This window comes from Camelus bactrianus, chromosome 5 (genome assembly GCF_048773025.1).
Source record: "Camelus bactrianus isolate YW-2024 breed Bactrian camel chromosome 5, ASM4877302v1, whole genome shotgun sequence".
In the NCBI taxonomy this organism is placed as follows: Eukaryota; Metazoa; Chordata; class Mammalia; order Artiodactyla; family Camelidae; genus Camelus; species Camelus bactrianus.
Window position 1 is genome coordinate 25,944,566 of NC_133543.1, and position 21,669 is coordinate 25,966,234.

At 42.5% G+C, this 21,669-nt stretch overlaps 1 protein-coding gene across 1 annotated transcript in view; it reads left to right on the plus strand.

Annotated features, from left to right (window-relative positions):
• The first annotated feature begins 1,011 nt into the window (after positions 1 to 1,011).
• THSD7B (thrombospondin type 1 domain containing 7B) overlaps positions 1,012 to 21,669 on the plus strand; it is a 763,775-nt gene continuing 743,117 nt past the window's right edge. The window contains exon 1 of the mRNA XM_074363581.1: positions 1,012 to 1,299. The gene's annotated coding sequence lies outside the window, so the exon portion shown is untranslated. The remainder of the gene's footprint in view (positions 1,300 to 21,669) is intronic.

Genomic DNA, 21,669 nt, shown 5'->3' on the forward strand with positions numbered 1-21,669 from the left:
TTCCCTTTTGAAGAAATTTCATCTCTCTAAACAAAATCAAGAAGTTTCCTAGACCATAGGTGTCAGAAACCGGGAGGGTTTGGAACAAGTGTCAGAGAGTAAGCAAAGGACTCTCAGACCTGTGACTGCGCCCAGCCTGCCCACGTGCTCTCTGCACTCCTGCCTCACCTGGTGGGACTCGACTCTCGCCTTCTCCCCCCGCCCGGCATCCACCGCCCAGTTGCCGTAGACGCTCCCTCCCCTCCCCCACCCACACGAAGCGCAGCCCCCTCCCTGCCTTCTGCGTCCTGGACAACAAACCTTTTCAAAAAAGAAGCCAGAGCTGGGGGTTTTCCCAGGTTTTGGGCGGCGTGGGCTGACAGTCACTGGAAGCCTGTCAACAGAGGCATGTCCAGGCAGGTGCGGACTCAGCTTCTGGCGTTCCCCCCGAGTTATCCCCAGTTTTCCCCGTTTTTCTTTTTTCCCACGTATCCCGCTGGAATCTTCTTTGTCTTTTCCCCTGTTAAACTGAAGCCCTCTCGCGCTCGGGGACTGCAGAGGAACGCCAGGCTACGGATGGGATCTGCGGGTTTGATGGGTCTGCGTGTGTATGTGTGTGTGTGTGTTGGGGAGAGGTTCGGGGTTTTAAATGGGGAGTAAAGCACCCCTACTCTTTTTTTCCCTCCCTCTTCCCTATCACTTCTTGGATACCCGAGGCGCAAAGCGCTCGCCCCTGGCCCCGGCCATCAGAGGCTTAGGTACCCCAGGCTCGGGCCAGCTGGGGAGTCCCTTCATCCGGTCCGCATCTGCACCCCGAAGCTTCAAAGTTGCGGAAAACAGTCGCAGGAAGCGGAGGAGCCGAGCTTGAGGCCAGGGCGCCCGCGGCTCTCGTCCGGGGAGCAGGGCTGAGCGGAGGGTCCGGCGGCTGCACGCGCTGGGCGGAGGGGTGGAGGAGGTGGGGCGGCGGGCGGGGGGAGGAGGAGGCCGAGGGGAGGAGGGAAAAGCGAGGGGAGGCGGGGCGCAGCTGCCGGGGGAGGCGAGGCGCAAGGTAGCTCCCCGTGGCCCTCGCCCCGCGGCTCCCGGGGACGCACCAGACAGCCAATGGCAGCGCAGAGGTGTACAGCAGATGGCGTCCGACTGCGCCGTGCCTTCCTCCTCCTCCTCCTCCTCTTCCTTCAGTGCTGAGGAGCCAGAGTCGCCGCCGGGTTGCCAGACGCTGGAATGGGTGGTCTCCCGACGCACACCACCATCTTTCTTGCGCTCGGGAAGCTCGGGGCTCGGCGGCTCCCAGAGGCTGCGGCGGCGGCTCCGGCGAGGCGGGTGAGTGCGGCCGCGCTGCGTCCGGAGCGGGGGATACCCGACCCCTGGCCGGCGCGGGCGAGAGGTGGCAGCGGCCCGGAGAGGCGGGCGGGCCGGGGGCGCAGACTTTGCTCTTTCCCCCTGGGCGGTCTCCCTCACCCCTTCTCTCGGCCAGACGCTGGAACTTGCGAGCGGAGCCTTCCTGGACGCCTCTGGCTTGAGGCTGAGGAAAGGACGGACTGGCCGGGCGCAGCGTGCGGAGTCCCCTGGGTTGGGAAGGTGGAGGGACCCCACGCAGAGACTTGGGCACAGACCGCCGGCAACGGGACCGAGCCTTAGGTTTGGGGCAGCAGGAGCCCTGTTCCCTTCCAGCTTATTTTGTGGGTACTGGTGAGGGGAGCTAGGGGGTCCCCTGTCCTGCTTCGGCAGCCTCTGAGCCTAGGAGGGGAGGGCGGGGAGTTCTGCGGGCTTTGCAAACAGGTTGACTGAGGGTTCCCTTTCCGTAGCAAATCTGCTCGTGGGCATTCTGGGCGTTCAGTGCCCCCGGAGGATAGCCGAGCAAGCCCAGAAGTTTTGCAGTTTCCTCTGATTTATCAGCGGAGTGTCAGGAGGCTGCAACAACAGTTCACATTTCTAGTGTCCCCTAGGGGAGCGAGAGGCGAGCTGGGGAGAATGGGACTTGCAGTTCTGGCATGACACCACGCTGTTTATCAAGAGAAAACTGGGAACAGGGCACAAGAGTGAGGGGCATGGAGGAGGACGCGCGCAATTTCTAAAGCATCACCCATAGGCTCCTGTCACCTTTCCTTTCTAACACTTCTGTGGTATTAAAGTTACTTGAATATGCAAATGAACTCTCCGCTTTCTGAAGTCCGAATACTTTGAGTCTTGAAGTTGGAAAGCTTGTGGTGTGTGTGTTTGGGGAGGGGGCGTTAAGCTCTCCATCTCTTAAATACAAGGAAAAAAACTTTAATTCCGGGAAGGGCGCGTGATCTAATGATACTTTTTCTTGGAATTATTCTGAGCATCCCTTAAGAACTATTGTAATTTAATTCCTCTTGGTCAAGGTGGAAGTGACTAAAATTATGTACGTTGGCATGTTCTGTGGGAGACGCCAGAGTTATTTGGTGCCCTGTTCGTTTACAGGGTGGTCGGCTGGCAGTCTGCCATTTCCCACCTTTACAGTGCTTTCTTGGTTTTGTAAATGACAACCTGGCTTCTTGGTGTTTTTCGGGAGTGCACCTGGAGGTGCTCTATTATCATGGAAATGGTAACCCGTGCAGGCAGGGTGCATGCCAGCCATGCTCTGGTGTGCGTGTATCTGAGTGTGTGCGCGTGTGCACATGTGCATCTGGAGTTTCCTTTTACCGGGCAATCTTTGGATGTCAAAGTGATACATGTATCTCCCAGGACAGTAATGGTTTCTTGGGTAACTGGGAGGTGGTGATCTCCAGGGAAGCCTTTTTGTGCTGTGGACTATACTACAGCTGATGGTTAAGGCTCTGTGAAAGCCACCTAGGATGTTCCTAACCAAATCAAGAAGTCCTATCTAGTGGTAAGAGAAAAGCTCCTGCACTTGTGGGTGGAAAGCTGTATAAAGTATCTGTCTTGAGGCTTCATTCTGATGCACTGTTGTTTACAAACCTTGATGCCGTTAATACCAGCAGCCTTCTTTTAAAACGTAATATGACCAGTTTTCTGCTTTCTGTGGGTAGATGAACTGTAGGGGTAGATTGGAAGACACCTAAAATTGACTTCTTACAGTGCCTGGGCATTGAGTTTTTCTTACCTACCTGCTGGATAGGTAAAATAGAAACTCTTCTTCATGCGAATTTTAGTGAAAAAGAATTCTGAAGATAATTCTCCTAATCCTATAGCAACATATGCAGATACAATTGTTGATTTCAGAAATGTGGGATGGGATGTTTGCTCATTCCCACAAACAGTCCCAGCCGCTCTGAACACCTCCAAACCGTTCAGACTTCTGAAGATTTGAGATCACCCACGGTGAGTACTTGGAGTTGTGTAGTCTAGGAAATGTTTGCCGCTGGTAGATTTTGATAGTCCACTTTGAGGGTTCATAATAAGTTGGCTTACTTTATGTATACATTAATATTTAAGTCAATACTTGAAAAATTATCTTTACAGTGTTTCCTAGTCCTCAGTACCCCGCAGTACCCGCTTCCCCCTATCGTTTTTAAGAAAGTTGTTGCTTGTTAAATAGTTGAAGGGCTAAGAAACAGACTGTTAGATGGGTAGACAGTAATTACTGATGATAAAAACAGGATAAACACAGACTCCACTGTTTGAGGATTGACATTAATAAATTGGCAACTAAAGGTGCCTCTCTGTTCTGTGCTGAGTGTGCCTGTTGAGAGAATGAAGGTAAAGAATTTGAGAAAAATGGTACTGCTAAAATGTACTTCATCAGAAAGGCTCTGAAGGACCTTGTCTTCTTGCTGCAGGTGCTGTTTCTGAAGGAATAATTCTTTCATTAATATGTTTCAGAAAAAGTTTGTCCTTAAATAACAGACTGAATAAACAGAATAAAAAGATAAGAGCTAGGTTAGTGGAAGGGGAGTGTCCAAACAAGACAAATTCCAAGGCATGGAACTCATTTTGATTATACTTCACAAACTGAAGCTGAAGTCATTTGATTCTTTCAAAAAAAAAAAAAAATTGCCCAAACTGCAGTTTTGCTGTGTTACACTCCTTTATAAAGATTACGCAGGAAAATAATGACATCGTTTCAAAAGTTTGAATAGAATGATGAAGAACAGTTGACTGGTCCTATTGAGTTTAGAGTAGAAATGACAAATGAGATAGTATATGAAGCACATGATCAAGACAAACTGATTAAAAGAGTCTAAGCAGTGACAGCTCTACTTGGTGAAGAAAAGTACAGCACTGTTAACAGTACAGCTTCAGAGACACTCTACAGGTGAAGGATAAAGGATGGGTCTTTGACTAACTAGAGGCTATTACAGTATCAACAGTTATTTACATGAGCTACTTTAACATCCTTTTGGATTGTTTGAATATGAATTGCATGTAAGTGCTTTATGTTTTTAGAAGGAGACGTTTTCCCAGAATATAACTGTAAAAGAAGCAGCTGCATTCACTTTAACACAAGGTGGCTTCCTAAATATAACCCAGGTCCTTAATTTAGTGCTGTTAACAGGATTAATATCCAAGTGATAATTAACACCTTAAACCCGTGAAAGTAGTATTTTTAAACTTCACTTTTAATTCTAGATATTTTAGAAATTGTGAGTTTGAGTGGGATCAGTGTTCTGCAGATGTGAGTGTGTGGCACCCTTGCTCCAAGGTGATAAACACTGTGTTCACCCTTCAAAATTTCTCGTTAATTGGGATTATTTTGTTGATGTTTCGACTAGCATTTTAATGGATGGTTATTTATAAGAGCTAACAGTAGCTGTTTGTGAAAGCAAGCCAGAGAGGATTAGGCGCAGTTCCCTGTCAGTTTGTACGTAGCTTTTGACTGAGGAGGAAATAGGGATCACAGTCCTTGAATCGTAGGATTACACTTTCATCCTGAGCCGTGTTGCCTGGAGTGGGCCAATTAAGCAAAATACAGATATTTGGTTATTTTGATGGGTTGTAATCTACTCATTATTTATTATGGGGATTCCATAGCTTCTTGATCAAGCAATTCATTTGAAGGGGATAACAGACTATTAGTGAAACCTAATTACTCCATGTCTTTTGGTCCATTTCTAAAACCAGACCTGGAGATACTGTAAAATAGAGCATCTTCACTGCCGGCTGGGGCGCAGGCTTATTGCCGGGATGGAGAGGTCAACCCAAGCTTGGTTTGTAAACTGAACAGTTAAGTCATCCAGCACATATAAAAACTACTACATTTTAGGAGTATGGATATGCTCTTGGGATGCATAAAACACAGTTCATTTAACATTTATTCATCCCAGCTTTTGGTCAGTAGGTAATTTGCAGGTGTTTTTTTTTTTCCTGTGATGTGGGAATCTAGAATTTTTTGAAATTGAAAAAGAGAGGTCTTCCTATTAGAAAAGGTTGGACACTGACCTAAATGTGAAGATCGGTGAAAATGCGGAGATATTTCCTACGTGGAATAAAGGTGATCATTGTTGAACTTAGGTATTTTGTAGCAAGGAACATACTTGCTTTTGATTTTGCCTCTCTAGGTATATTTTAATTATGAGCCTCTTGTAATTAAATATGCTGCAGCTAAAAACAGTATCTTAAGTAACTAATGCACAAATGATCCTTCAGTGCCTTGACTGGAGAGAAAGAAGCTGCTGCGTTCCACTTGTCTGCGTGAGGGTTAGCTGCACATTTGTGCCCTAGTGTTATGTTAGCGAACAGCTCATTACTTCTGGAAGAATAGCAGTGTTGAGAAAAGCTCTCAACTTCATGGGACTCAAGCACCATTGCCTTGGTCTTAGACTGTAGTTTTGGAGTGATGCATATTTGAATTTTGGGTTCTTTCAGGTGGTTATTTTTAAAACCATACCATGTAACACACACAAAGGAAAGATTTTAATTATGGTAAGACTAAGGCTTATAGTAATCTCTCCTTACAGAGTTTGCTCCTGGGTGTTCCCCTATTGATTTCTGCCTTTCATGCGTACATTAGACATATTCTGGGTGATTTGGCTGGTGTACACTGATACAGCCTTACTGGTTGTAAAAATATTGAAATACTTGTATACCAGTAGGTAAACGGATGCTATTCTAAGCCCTGTGAAGGCCCCGCTACCACCTCAGTCCTATGGCCATGACACCTCTTAGATCATCTCTTGTTACAGCCAGTAAGACAGTCACCAACCACTTGGTGTGGCGGGGCGGTGTTGGGGGTGCTGGGGATCTGCCCCAGGGAGGGGGACACTGTTCTGATTGGTTAGTGATTGAGCCCTACCACTCAGTAAATATTTTTGGTATCCATCCCTTGACACTTTTACTCATAACATGAATAAATGCAACCACTGGCATTATCAAGTAGTTGAACATGAAATTATTTAAATTTACATTTTACTTTAAGTTTAACATTTATATCTGTTAAAAAACACTTAAATGTTATTATTTGCATATATTTATATTACCAAAGAGCCCAAAGAACCTAGACCTCTTTCAGTTGAGTCATCAATTCCTATAAAGCCACACTACGTTCAGTGTAATTCGTCCCCCCCACCCCCGCTGGCCCCCAAACCATCACTAGGCATGGTAGGTCGTACTCGTGGTATGAGGCAGAGCCAAGCTTCTGACCCCGCCACCTGCTGTAGCAGTACGTCCTTCTGCCCCACAGCTGTCTCAGACCACTTAATTAAAATCTATGTGTGTGGGAGTAGTTCAACAAGTCTTTTTTCTTTGGGGGAAAAAGTAATTATTTTTTCCATCTCCATTTCTGGTCTTCAGAATTAACTCAATTTATTTCGTATCGACTTCCATTCATTTTTATGATTCAGTATTGTTAACGGGGCTTCATTGCACCTGAACTAACACATTCTGAGCTAGAATATCTTCTTAGCCAATGAGGGAGAGGAAGGGGATGGTGATGACCTTGCAGACTCTGTAAGGAAAGTTCTTTGGTGCTTTCTCTTGGATCTTTTCTAGTTAAAATGAAACACTGCTGAATGGGCCCTGAAAAACACAACTTACATTTCTTTTTTGAACAGAAAAAAATGGTGTTCCAGGTCCCATATCCAGTTTACTCACGACAGCCATTAACTTTCTGTTACCCACCTTCCACTATCAGGCCTGTCTCCCTTAAGTCACCCACCCGCAAGACCCACACCGATTTCAAAAGACCGCAATTGTTCCTTTCTCCACCACAGCCCCCGTTACCCAAATCCTACCTGTTAGTCAAGACCCAGTTTTAATTATACTTCCACTGAGCTTTCTCTGGTTATGCCCTCTTTCTGTCCGAACAACTCAGGTGGTAAATTCTAATTTTAATGTTTGATCGAATCTATTTTCTTATTAGCATCTACTTGTGCAGTTCTGATAGTAGAGGACTTGAATGAGGAAGAGCACAACTCTCTGCTGAGAATTCTAGAACATGTTAGAGAGTAGAGTGTGATGGACAGCAGGGTGACAATAGCCCTTTGAGGATCTCCGGGGCAAGACTTAGCAATATCCGGGAAGACAACAACAATGGCTACCAGTTACTGATTATCTACGACAGCCTGCGTACCAGGCTAGGTGCCTTACAATCAGCATGTCTAATCCTTTTAATAATGTTGCACAGTGGTTTCCATTATCTAGCCTCATTTTTCATACTAAAAAGGGAAGCTGATGGACCTTAGGCACATGGTGTAAAAGAAGCCACCAGTGCAGCTGGTAAACCACAGCATCAAGATTTGCAACTCAGGCTGTTGCTCTGCAAGACCCATTGGGCTTCTGATACACCAGACTGCCTTGGAGCCTAAAGTTTGGGTCAGCAAGTTTAATCTTAGCTTCTACTGGAATATAAGAGTGCATGTGCGTGCACACAAACACACGCAACACAACACACATACAAGCACTGATGCTCGCCGTCTGTCAGAGCTTCCACACACGATGGAGGATGGAGATGACTGACAGGAAGAGCATTGCTGAATCACTTCTACCTGGGGGTAGACGTGTCATTTGGAAATAGGGAAAGAGCTGCATTTTCACTTGGCACAGACCTAATATATGAAGATTACAAACTCTTAGAATTGTAAAGAGCTTGAGATGTTTGTGTATGAAAGTGGGCTTCCTGAGGAACCACTGGAAAATTCAGAAAACCCAGACAGCAGGGAGGGTATAGTTCAGTGATGGTGCACGTGCTTAGTGTGCACGAGGTCCTGGGTTCAATCCCCAGTAACTCCATTAAAAAAAAAAAAATCCAGACATGCTTAGGAAATCCATATCATATTCCTTTTCATTAATGGCTTATCATTAAGATAGAACTGTTTCGCTAAATACTTGAATATGCAAAGCGTTAGCTTTTGAAACTGGCACAAAGAGCAGGAAAAGGGGAAGACTAGTTTTCAGATGTGACTGGGTAGATTGGCAGTGGCCTTGGCCACTCCTGTGATTGGGCTGAGCCATCTGCTCAGGTTTGTGTCCTTGTCTGTCTTTGCTCCATGTGCCTCCCAACAGCAGGGTGTCCTTGGTCAAAAGGGACACCTTTGATAAGAAGAGAAGGGTGGTTCTTTGGTGAAGCATGTATGATAAATCACGTTTTTGAAGATCAGTTTCTTAAAGGGGTTTTGCTGGATCAGCACTAGGTCTCTTGACATGAACTTCCATGGGAATATATAATATCCTCATTTCCAACCAAAGTCTTTCAACAATTTCTATAGAAATGTAGTGTTGGAATATGACCAGTTTCTCTCTTTGCCTCTGGCACAGTCATACTCATAAGATTCAAAGTTGTAAAGAGAGGTTTTTTACTCATTCCAGGAATAAACTTTTTCACATTCAGAGAAGTCTAGAAATGCCATAGGCTTTCTCAAGGAAATCGGAGTTCCCCATCTTTGGGGGGTTCAAACAGAGAACTAGCACATACATGTCATGGTGATCTGCAGAAAGGATGTGTGCACGGGATAGTATTAACAAATTTATTGAGCATATACTATGTACCAGATACTGTTCTACATATATTACTTTATGAAACCCTCTCAAAATCCTTGGAGTAGATTTTTTTAAAATTGAAGTATAGTCAGTTTACAATGTTGTGTCAATTTCTGGTGTACAGCATAATGTTTCAGTCATACATGTACATATGTTTTCATATTCTTTTTTGTTATAGGTTACTACAAGATATTGAATATAGTTCCCTGTGCTATACAGTATAAACTTGTTATCTATTTTATATTCATTAGTATCTGCAAATCTCAAACTCCCAATTTATTCCTTCCTCCCCTCTTTACCCTCTGGTAACTGTAAGTTTGTTCTCTATGTCTGTAAGTCTGTTTCTGTTTTGTAAATAAGTTCATTTGTGTCTTTTTTTATTACACATATAAGCAATATCACATGGTATTTTTCTTCCTTTTTCTGGCTTACTTCACTTAGAATCTCCAAGTCCATCTATGTTGCTGCAAATGGCCTTACTTTATTCTTTTTTATGGCTGAGTGGTATTCCATTGTGTAACTGCTTTATCCAGTCATCTGTTGATGGGCATTTAGGTTGTTTCCATGTCTTGGCTGTTGTAAATAGTGCTGCTATGAACGTTGGAGTGCATGTATATTTTTGAATTAGAGTTCCCTCCAGGTACATGTGCAGGAGTGGGATTGCTGGATCATATGGTAAGTCTATTTTTGTTTTTTAAGGAACCTCCATACTGTCCTCCATAGTGGCTGCACAAATTTACATTCCCACCAACAGTGAAGGAGGATTCCCTTTTCTTCACACCGTCTCCAGCGTTTATTATTTGTAGACTTTTTAATGATGGCCATTCTGACTGGTGTGAGGTGATATGTAGTTTGATTTGCATTTCTTGATTTCTTTTTGGTTATTAGTCCCATTTTACAGATGCAGAAACAGTAAGTTACTTGCTCCAGGTCAGTCTCTGTTGCCATCCGGATACTAATTCTAGAGCAGCACCATTTGATAGAACTGAAATGCAAGCAGCAAATACAATTCCCATATGCAATCTTACGTTTTCTAGTAGCCACATTCTAAAAAAGGGGAAAAAAAGCATTGAAGTTTGTTTAATACTGTATTTTATTGACTAATATATTTAGAATATTATTTCAAAATGTATCAATTATAAGAAAATTATTAATGAGATGGTTTAGATCTTTGCTGTACCAAGTCTTTAAAATCCAGTCTGTAATTTGTACTTACAAGCACATCTCAATTCAGACTAGCCAGTTTTACGTGCTTAGTAGCCCGTGTGGCTGGTGGCCACCATGTGGGACATGACCAGAACCCGGACTATGAACAGTTCCACTCTTCTGCTGTCTATTGGCTACCAAGTTTCCTTCCATGGCGTCCACCGTCAGTCTGCCTATGTGAGGCCATTCAGCTGGTTATTAATTTTGCCCTTAAATACCAGCATGAATAATCTCTCTCAAAAAAATCAAAGCACTTCCGTGACTTTTTTTCAGGAACACATTTACTCTTAAAACCTGTAAGATAGGAAGATTTCTCTGTATCTGTCTGTCAAAAAATGAATCCCATCTGCCTTTCGCTTGGAGAAGATGGAGCATTTCCAGATTGCTCCCACTTTCCAACTCTTCATGTGCGTGATGAAATCACCTCCCGCTTCTTGCGTCCAGGCTAAACAATCCCAGTGTTTTTTGCTGTTTATCGTGTTTTGTTTCCACTGGTTTGCTGGTGTATACCTGTAGCCTGATGCATGTGAGCAGCCTACAGCCTGCTTCTCTCTAGTGAGAATGAGAAGGGAGAAGATAAGCTTTATGGAAGAGTGGACTTAACCGGAATTTCTCATTGACACTTGATGCATGTTTCTCAGTCCTCTGACTGTATTCTTACGGTTCCTGCAGTCAGAAATGACATGCGGCCCACCAAAGGGATGTTTCTGATCCAATTGTAGTAATTTCGGGTAGGTTTGATTCATTGCTTGGCAGGTAGCATTCTTCTCAGTGATCTGAAGGGCTTTTCTCACGTTGAATTTCTGACAGTCACCGACCCTCTGGGCTTTGGCATGTTTCAGTTGAAAAGGCAGAATGTGACATGCCTTTCATTGCGTGGAAAGCTTGAAAAAACTCCTGTGTCTCCTTTGTAAGTGCAACCTCTAGTTTGCTGTACATGATAGTGTGAAACATTGTAATAATTCCACGTCTTTTCCGGGGGGATTGGGGGTGGTGGGGAGCATATTACATGTGTAGCTTAAATTGGACTTCAGTTGCTTATGAAAAGAAACATATTAAGAACACAGCTTCAGTTGGAAAGAAAAAAACAGCTAAACTTCATTGGGAGGAATTTCCTTGTGTCATCTCATACTATGTGCATGAATATTAGATATCATGTGGATTATAGAGTTGGTGGAATTAAAACATACTATTTGTGGACATAATATATCCCCAGTGGAGCTTATCTTTCAGGTTTTGTTTTGTTTTTTAAACTAAGCTGTCATCACGCAGCAAGACAAACCAATGGCAAATCAAGACTCCTTTGTTTGTGAGCTGTGTGAATAAATTCGAAGAGTATTTACTGAGCGCCTGCTGTATCTGTGACACAGAGTGGATGAAAGCAAGTATAGGATCCCAGCCTTGATTTCCAGGAATTTGCCGTCTAACTGGTGAGATATTGTTGCCGGCCCATGTAGCCCGTGTCCAGGTTCTTGGCCCGTTCCAGAAAGAATTCAGAGACAAGACTCGGAGGTTGAAAAAGTAAAGTGGGGATTTATTAAGGGCTGGATAGTACACTCTCAAGGGGGGCGCGGCAGGCTCAGGTGAGCAGCTGCCCTTGGTTTCTTTGGCAAGTTGGTTACACAGAGTGTAGAAATGAATGGGTGGAATATTCATTGCGGAGGGAAGAGTTTGGGGTCATATTCCCTGATTTTCATCCCAGCTCCACCTTCCTGAAGGGAGGTGGTCGTTTTCGTCCTTAGTCTGGATTGGAAGTGTCATGGGTGCATGAAGAGTACTTCTTATTTGCAAGGCTAATTTTATTGAAATGAGGGCATAATGAGCAAAGGTCACATTCGGACACTGGAGATTCCTGCCTTTTCCCATCTTTCTTTGTTGGCCTCCAGACCACTTGTCACCCCAAAATATGTCATCGCTTATCAGTCTGCAGGTTCCTGCTTTTCTTTCTCTATCCACAGACCCAGTGCTTACATTATGTATGGTTTCCTGCATTTGGCCCGTGCCCCTCCTTTTGGCCCAGTTCCTGCCATTTGGCCTGCGTCCCCCTTTCTCTGCTCATATCTAGCTATCTGCCTGCTCTAACAATACTACATGCGCATCCTCTGCCCTTGGCAGACCCAAATCACCTTATTTATATATGTCTAGTTCTCTTACTACATATGAGCTCTATAAACGCAGAGAATGCATCTTGTATTTGTATCTTCAGTATTTTGCAGAGAATAACTGAATAATAGGTACATGTTGGATTAGAGGAAAGTGGTACAGTAATTTTATTTCTACATGTGAATTAAAGTATGGCTATAGTGCTGTGTTTAGAATGGGACCATCTGTATCAGAATCTCTTTTTCAATAATGAAGACAAATCACTTCCAGTCCCAAGCTCTTTGCTGCTCCTCTAGCTGGATCTGCTCTGCTGACTCCAGTAGGTGACGGCTAACAGCTCAGCTGCCGTTGAAAAAAGTTGGTGTTATCCTGAACGAAGTGTGGGCCTCTTTTCTCAACATGCCAGGGTCGTATCATGATTCATCCTCAGTCGCAGACCGATTTAGTGTACCAAAAAAAATTCTGTTTTGTTTTGAGGATGAAGAACCTTGACATTCATTCACGTTAAGCAATTCTTGGAAGTATGCCTACAGGAGGTGGGGGGCAGGGGGAGATAAAATTCTGTTTACATATGTCTGCCTAGGGCTTCCAATGACTATTGAAGAATATAGTGCTGAACAATCCCAGATCACTTAGTATTTGTGAACAAAAGAGATCAGCGAAAAATTAGCAAGTCTATGTAACCTACAGAACAGGAGCCGCCTTTGAACATCCCATCAAGTGCCTAGAAAATGCTGCTTTGCTAGTGTGGCTATTTAAGCCAGTTACAGAAAAGCTGATATATACAGTGAGGACATCAGATCACCAGGAAGACGTTTCTTTAGCATTTTGCATGCAAGGACTTCAGTCCACTTTGATAGATTAATTCTTCCCAGCCTACCAGGTTCCTCAAGGAGAATATTAGCCAGTAAAGAACACTGTGTTTCTATGATATGCCTTGTACCATCCTTGGCCCAGGGGGATGTACAGCCATACCCAGGAATTGGCCATTCCCTTCAGGAATTTTCATGGAGTTCATGTGAAGGTAGGAGAAAAAAAAGGAGGGATACCTCAAAGATAAAAATTGCATCTGTGGAGTTTGATAGATTAGTAGATTCAGCATTGGAAGGAAGAAATTGAGCTCCCTGTCACCTTATGTATTATTACAGTTTTTGCAACATTATTTCTGATTCTGGCTCGTATAGGCTAGTGTTTAAGACTGGATATGTGTATTCTCTTTAATATAAAATCTTACTTTGTTTCGTAAAGTCTGTGGCTTAAGAAAGCTCTTCAAGGTTCATTAAAACCAACAATAAACTCCCCAGCAGCCTGGGAATGTGGGCAGAATGGTTTACCCATGGTTTACTGGTCTGCATAGAACTTGATCTGATTCTCAAACTCTTTGTTTTGAAAACTCATGATGCTCACAGTCTAAATAAAATGAGACCCAAATCCTTATAATCTAAGGTAAACAGTTTTGTCCAGCACACATCAGTGTGGTGGGGAGATGTACACCGGGACAGAATTATCCATTGACTTGGCAACAAGGTTGGCAAGCATAGATGTTTGGGAAATGACTACAAGATAAAAGCATCTGAAATAGCCAAGCAGTCAATCAGCCTCAAGAACTGAAAGCTAAGAGATGCTTAAAATAGTATGAAATCATTTATACTGTGAAGGTTAGGAACTGAACATAGGATGATGGAAATTTGGTAGGGCATGCATGTGACCACAAACACAGACGCACACCCTAAAGGAAACGAACACATCTTTAAGTGATAGGAAAGTGATAGCAAATATAGGATGAGAAATGACAGGAAGAGAGGGAAGAATAGGCAAACAGTTCACCTGAAGCGGATAAGCATTCTTAGCTCTTGGGACCAGACATGTGCTTAGAAATACCATTCCACTGAAACCAACGAATGAGACTATTAGGAAGGGGTGGAAGGAAAGCCTTGGGAAAGAAAGCACACCCTTGGTTCTAAAGGTCGAGCCAGTTGTAATGGAGGGAGAAATCTGTAACCCAGTCAGATTATGCATTATCCTGGATTTAGAAAAACTATGAACAAGAACAACAGAAACAAATGGGAGAGGTATGAAGCAATGGTTGACATAGTAAAATTTAGTGCTCTGTATAATGTACCATCAGAAGTTCATATATGGATGTACAATGGAATACTCCTCAGCCATAAAAAAGAATGAAATCATGCCATTTGCAGCAACATGGATGGACCTAGAGATGATCAGACTAAGTAAGTCAGACAGAGAAAGACAAATACCATATGATATCACTTATATGTGGAATTAAAAAAAATGCCACAAAAGAACTTGTTTACAAAATGGGAACAGACACATAGACATAGAAAACAAACTTATGGTTACCAAAAGGGGAAGGAGAGAGGAGGGATAAATTAGAAGTTTGAGGTCCACAGATACAAACTACTGTATATAAAATAGATAAACAGCAAGGTTCTACTGTAGAGCACAGGGAACTGTATTCAGTATCTTGTAATAACCTATAATTAAAAATAACCTGAGAAAGAATATATATATAATATGTAAACGTATAATAGAATCACTGTGCTGTACACCAGAAATGAACACAACATTGTAAATCAACTATACTTCAATAAAAAGTTCATGTATTTTATATACAAGCCCAGGACTTGTCCCGTTTAAGAATCTGCTGTTGACTCCCTTTCCAGTTACCTCCTTATCGCTTGCCTTTTATTTCCAGTTGTACTTTCTTAAACTAGTAGAACTTGCTCACTGTCTCCACCATGCATTCACTCCTCAAATCACCCAGTCTGAATTCTGTCCCTACCCCTCCAACTGAAATAGTGCTTGCCAAGTTATGAATTGCTTCCCAGTTATCAAATCCAAGGGACATTTCCCAGTCTCTTCTTATTGTGATGATTAAAACAAAAATCCTAGTGCATTAGAGAAGCCAAGAATGACTTGGCAAAGTTCCCACCCTCTTACCATTTGGATTCTTTGTTTTAAAACTGCCAAAATAACTACTGAAGATTTAGACAAGCAAAGTGGGTAATTTTGGACTAAATGGAAACTGGAGAAGATCGAAATGTACAACACTTTGCCAAAATGAATAGCTCCAAAATAAAGTGGAAATGGGAATATTAGCCTTTGGAAATTGAGGAAGACGTGGGGAAGTAAAAGACAATTTAATTTAGTTTAATTTAGGGGGAGTGGGTATAGCTCAGTGGTAGAGCACATGCTTAGTGTGCACAAGGTCCTGGGTTCAATCCCCAGTACCTCCATTAAAAAACAAATATAAATAAATAAATAAATTTAATTACCTACGACCCCCAAATATAAAAAGTAAAAAAAAAAAATTAAATTAAAAATTAATTAGGATTTATTAGTAGAGAATATAACAATCCTTTATGGAAAATACCATGTTAACTCTACAGGGAATGAGGGGAAATGTTGCTTACTACACATGTTCCCCTCTCTGGGGGACTTTGAAGCCTAAAGAAGTGAAAGGGGGCAAAGTTTTAAGAAATGCATAAAGATGACGATGTACTCAGTTACAGATGCCCTGGTTAGCACCAAACGTCCTGCTCCAGTGTGTAGAGAATGAAGGGTCTGCTTGCAGCTGCTCTGTTTGACAGCATCATCACTGAAATCATCTTTCAGTGAAACCTCGGTCCCCTATCTAATAATTGCTGGTGGGTTGGGTTTCCCCACAAAATTCTTTGATACCTGCTTGCAGGCTCTAGGTTTATTCTATATTTGCCTTTTCCTCATTTAAAAAAATTTGTTCAGAAACTGTCCCTTTAAGAAAATTCAGGAGAGAGAAGAGATTGAAGGGGATAAATGTTAGGTCAGTCGTTTTAAGAGAGAAAAGACACACGGATGCCCCCATCACCATCAGGAGCAGACGCTTCTGAAACACCTGCCCTGGCCCTTTAAGTCAGCTGGAAGGTCAGTGAGAGAGTCTGAGTGCTCAGACGCTCTGCAGGGAAATTTATCTAGAGAAAAAGAATGCATCAGCTCATTTTTATAAAAAGACTCAGGCCATCAAGCCATCCCCAAAGTCCTCTTTCAAATCCAACAAGTCAAGCAAAGCTGTAGTTAATGATGTGCTTATGTTTATCAGAGCTGGCATTATGGCATTAAGTAAAATTTATGATACATCAACATTTTCATTAGAGGTTTATTTTTGTGCCTTGTGTTCACTGGAGTACATTGGCTCTCACTGTATAATTTCTATGTAATTATTATACCATTTGGGGAACACTTAGGTTAAATGGCTACCAGGGTTTCTTGCAATTCTTGTTTGTTTTGTGACGTGATATTATTGGATGTGTGTGTGTATACGTATATACATACATTGTTTTAAATGCCACGTCCTCGATCAGGAGAACAACCTTTAGTTATAATTTATAACGTTTTTCCTTTGGGAAATATAATTTGATTTATGGCCCAGTTTCTCAGGACATATTAGTGCATAAAGAAAAGTGCCTTTGTTGGTGAGTGGCATTAATATAAATATTGTTATGTTGTAGCTTAATTTATGTTCCAGTTTTTCTTTTCATATGAGTATTAGAACTGCTTCAAGGTCCCAAACCTTCTCTTACATTTGGATTCTCTCCATTATGCTGAGCACATTACTGTGTGTGTAGTAGGAGCTAATTTAAGCATTTCTTAAATGAATCATCTTAGAATAGGAAAAAAAAAAAACTTGGAAACTTCATTGAACATAGGTTAATCATGCTTTGATGATTTAGAGTTCCTTTAGGAACTTGGAGTATTCCCAGAAACATCAAGAAAATCAATTACCATTGAGTGGCACTATAAATTCTGTTTGTTTACATTTTTCTGGGGTTTTAGACATATAATAAATAGAATTTTACTATAAGCAGGAAGAGATATGCACGCACACGGACCCATTCAGTCTGTAGCAAATGGTAGGAAGCAGACACACTGGTTATGCATGTAGATAACCCGCCCTCTGTTTCTTTGGGGACTGTGGGGCTGGTCCTGTGGAGGGACTGATGTCAGACCTGTTGCAAAAGGTTTTGCAGTGAGTACAGTGGACAGAAATGATAGAGAGCAAAGGAGTCTGCTGTGAAGCTGGGTGAACTTTAAAGGCCAGAGTTGATGAAAGTGTGGATTGACAAAGGTTGCAAACTGACTATCCGCCACAGATACGGCTTTTGGTGGGTGTGCGCATGTGTGCGTGTGTGTGTGTGTGTGTGTGTGTGTGTGTGTGTGTATTTGGGCTGCTCTTTTCCCCTCTGCTCCTGCCCCACCCCCGCTGAATTTGATGTCCCCTTTGCAGGGTGAGCAGATTCCAGTTTGCCTCAAGGCTCACCCATCTCCAGTGTCTAACTTTGACCTGCCTTTCCTTTTCACTGTGTGTCAAGGCCTCCCCCCTCTCCAAATGTAGTGAGAATCACCTGTATAGACTTTCATGTAAGGTTCTCTTTTAAGCATTTAATTTTTAAGTAAGTCTCTAAGCACACCTTTTAGATTCTTTATCCAAAATTGGATCTCTTTCGACCAGTGTTTAAATCCACCAGACACTTAGTACTTTTAAAAGTCATCACTGAGCAATCCAGGTGGCAGTTTGTTTAGGCTCCCCAGAGTTCCAGAGCCCAGAGAAGTGTAAAACAGGCTCATATTTCACCTATAATTAAAGAGATAACTAATTAGAAGGGGGTAGTAGCCACAGAAAAGATAAGCATTGATGTCACTAGTGCATATAAAGGATGTGAGGGTGCGTATAGGGTGTGAGTAAAATGCTTCATGAAATGTGTAAGTGTAAAAAGCAATCTTTTAAAATCATTCTGATTTCATGTTATGTAATTTTTATTTTTTATTCTCATTTTTATTGAAGTATAGTTGATTTATAAAGTTTCTAGTGTACAGCATAATGATCAGTTACACAAATATAAATATATTCTTTTTCATATTCTTTCCCTTATATGTTATTACAAGATATTGAATATAGACCCCAATACTATACATTAGGACCTTGTTGTTTATCTATTTTATATATAGTAGTTTGTTTCTGCTAATCCCCAACCCCTCTAATTTATCCCTCCACCACTTTCCCCTTTGGTAATTGTAGGTTTGTCTTCTGTGTCTATGAGTCTGTTTTGTAAACAAGTTCATTTGTACCATTTTTTTAGATCCCACATAACAGTGATGTCATACGATATTTGTCTTTCTCTGTCTGACTTACTTCATTAGTATGATCATCTCTAGGTCCTTCCATGTTGCTGCAAATGGCATGATTTCATTCTTTTTATGGCTGAGTAGTAGTCTATAGTGTATGTGTATGTGTGTATATATATACACACACCACAACTTGTTTATCCAGTCATCTGTCAGTGGACATTTAGGTTGCTTCCATGTCTTGGCTATTGTAAATAGTGCTGCTATGAACATTGGGGTGCATGTATCTTTTCAAATTGAAATTTTCTCTGGATATGTGCCCAGGAGTGGGATTGCTGGATCATATGGTAAATCTATTTTTAGTTTTTTAAGGAGCCCTCATACTGGTTTTCCATAGTGGCTGCACCAAATTACATTCCCACCAACAGTGTAGGAGGGTTCCCTTTTCTCCACACCCTCTCCAGCATTTATTGTTTCATGTTGTATGGTTTTAAAATGTGCATGTGTAGCAGAATTAATAAGTTAAATTTTTCCAAGTAGATGTTCTCAATTTAATACATATGTACCAAAATGTGTATCCATTCACATTGGCCCCAAAACAGATTATTTTGTATTTTATCATAGAGAGAATGGGGCCTTGTGTTATATTTGGCCTGCTTACCATTTCCTTTGGAGACTTGTCTGGGTGCCCAGCTCCCTCCTGGTAGACCATCATGTCCCCTCACCAATTTCCATCCTGGCAGGCTCCACATACAGCTCCTGCTACCCACTCCAGCTCTCTGGCCTCCTCCCAGACCACATTGCTGTCTCTTTGTTTTCCAGCTATCCTGCCCCAGCCTCTCTTCAGTTCCTTGGACTAGTGCCCTGCTCCCTCTTCCTGCCCCTGTCCCCCCTTTTTCTGGTACGTGCTTTCATAGCTACCTCATTGCCCTTTCCTTCAAAATGTAGTCAGTTCTGTTGTATTGCGACATACACATTTTTTTTAAAAAACCACCATGCTGTACAGAATGGCACAATTAAAAACCACAGGGTTTATGGGAAATGAAGTAGGGGCACAATAGTCAAAAACCTCCCCAGTGACACAGACAAGGAGATTGGAAACGAGCACAAAATGGGAGTAAGCTTTTGCACATGTAGAATAATTAAGCAATGATAAAGACTTCCAAAAATATGGTATTTTACCTTGAAAAAGACCTGAAGTTGACGTGTGGAAGTGGGCTTCGGAAAGGCTGCTGCTTGTGGGTTTTTGTGACGTGATGGGCAGAGGGTTGTCTGAAATCCTTGGCAAAGTTGTATCACCGAGTGGGTGTGGCTCCTGGTGAACTAAGTTCCCTGGAATGGGGCTGTGCTTGTGTTCTCTTTGTGTATTCCTACCTCTCTTCAGCTGGGCGCAGAGTTTTGCATGTTCGTCCAGAGTGTCTCACGGATGGAATCCCTGCATAAGCAAACATGAAATCTCCTTATGTTCAAATTGCTCCCTGATGTATCAATTTCAGTATTTCCAAACAAGTGTCGTAGCAGAACTGAGTGTACACTGTTGTCACCTTACACTGATTTGCATGATCTTCCACGGATGTCCCTCTTCCCCATTAGACTGGAGACTGTGGCGCAGGGCTGTTTGTACTTTCCCGCATCTTCGTAGCCCCATCACCTAGTGCATTGCCTGGTTAGTGGTGGGCACTTTACAAATAAAGAAAAGAAAATTTGGCTACTTTCCTCTTACCTTCTTTGTCTCAGGACTTCTATGCCTGCTGTACATCCTCTGAGTGGAAGGTTTGTGGCTGATTATGGCTTATTGTGTCTTTCTATTTAGAGAGCAAAGTCTTGGGATGGTTTCTTTATTAAATTATCCACATGGTTCCAGCATCAGGTGGAACTGAGCTGGGAAAACTTGGCTCAAGCCCTGTTGTTCAATGGAGGGGCCTTAAGATGAGGACTTGTTCAGAAGGTATTTTTGATAGAAGAAAAATAGCATGTCTGTCAGTGGATCAGTGGGTAAAGAAATTGTGATATGCACACACACCTGCCCACTAGAATATTATTCAGCCTCAAAAGAAGATTTTGCCAACATGGATGAACCTAGAAGATACTATGCTAAGTAAAATAAACCAGACACAGAAAGGAAAAAAAAAAACCTGCGTGATCTCACTTATATGTGGAATTTTAAAAAACGGAAGCAGAAAGTAGAATGGTGGTTACCAGAGGCGGGGAGGCAGGGGAAATGGGGAGATGTCATTCAAGGGGGAAGAAGTTACAGTTAGATTGGATAATAAGTCAAGAGGTTTAATGTGCAGCATCATGACTATATAGTTAATAACACTGTATTGAGTACTGGAAATTTGCCAAGAGGGTAGATTTCAGATGCTCTCATCACACACACACATACACCCACACACACATACACCCACACACATACACTCACACACACATACACCCACACGTGACAGTGACCGTGAGGAGGAGATACGCTAACTAGCCTCATTGTAGTAATCATTTCATTATGTATAACAAATCATCATGTTGTACTCCTTAAATAGTCACAGTTTTTATTAAAATAAATAAACAGGTTGGTGAGGCACTTCAGAACTTAGCTATAGCAGGAAGCTGCTGTTCACAGGAGACACCAGTGAAAGAGTCTGTCTTACCAGAGCCCTGGGGCAGAGCTAACCAGAGGGACCTGAAGCTGCAAAGGAGTCACAGCCATTGATGAAAATGCTGCCTTAATAGAGAGAAAGAGGCTAAAAAATACCCAGTTTCTTCTGTCCTGCCACCTGTCTTCTACCAGTGCCTCCCACTGTAACAACCGAAGGTTGTTGGTGAGAGAGGGCGAGGATGCATTTGCAGGAATCAGGTCCCTGCCCCACATTGCAGAGCAGAGAGAGATGGGGCAAATGATCAGTGTGGCCCCACTGTTTCATTGCCTCCTGTTCAATAAATTGATCAATGGTATCAGCGCTGCCTTACGGATCACTCTGAAAGCTTTCTTCATTACCTGGTAAGAGAAATTCACAAGTGTTAGGACTTCCATTAGAGTCTTCTTGAGGAAACTTCCTGGTTAATGGGTATTTTGTGTCAAAAGTGTGAAGCGTGGGTCCCATAGAGCCAGCTAACCAGCGGGAACGATGTGTGTCATGATGAGACTTTTCCCCTAATGAGTCGTAGTGCAGAATATTTCTTAGGAAAGTGAAGTCTCTCTCTGGCTCCCAGTCTTGGCAGTAAGGCAATGCGTCTCACCTTTACCCTGCCTTTCTTATTTTCCTTGCAGTTTGTAGGCAGTATTGTCCTCCAGAAGTTACATTTCCAGCTGAATATTAAAGTATTCTCCAGGGCAAAACAAAAGTAATCAAAATGGAGCTTTTG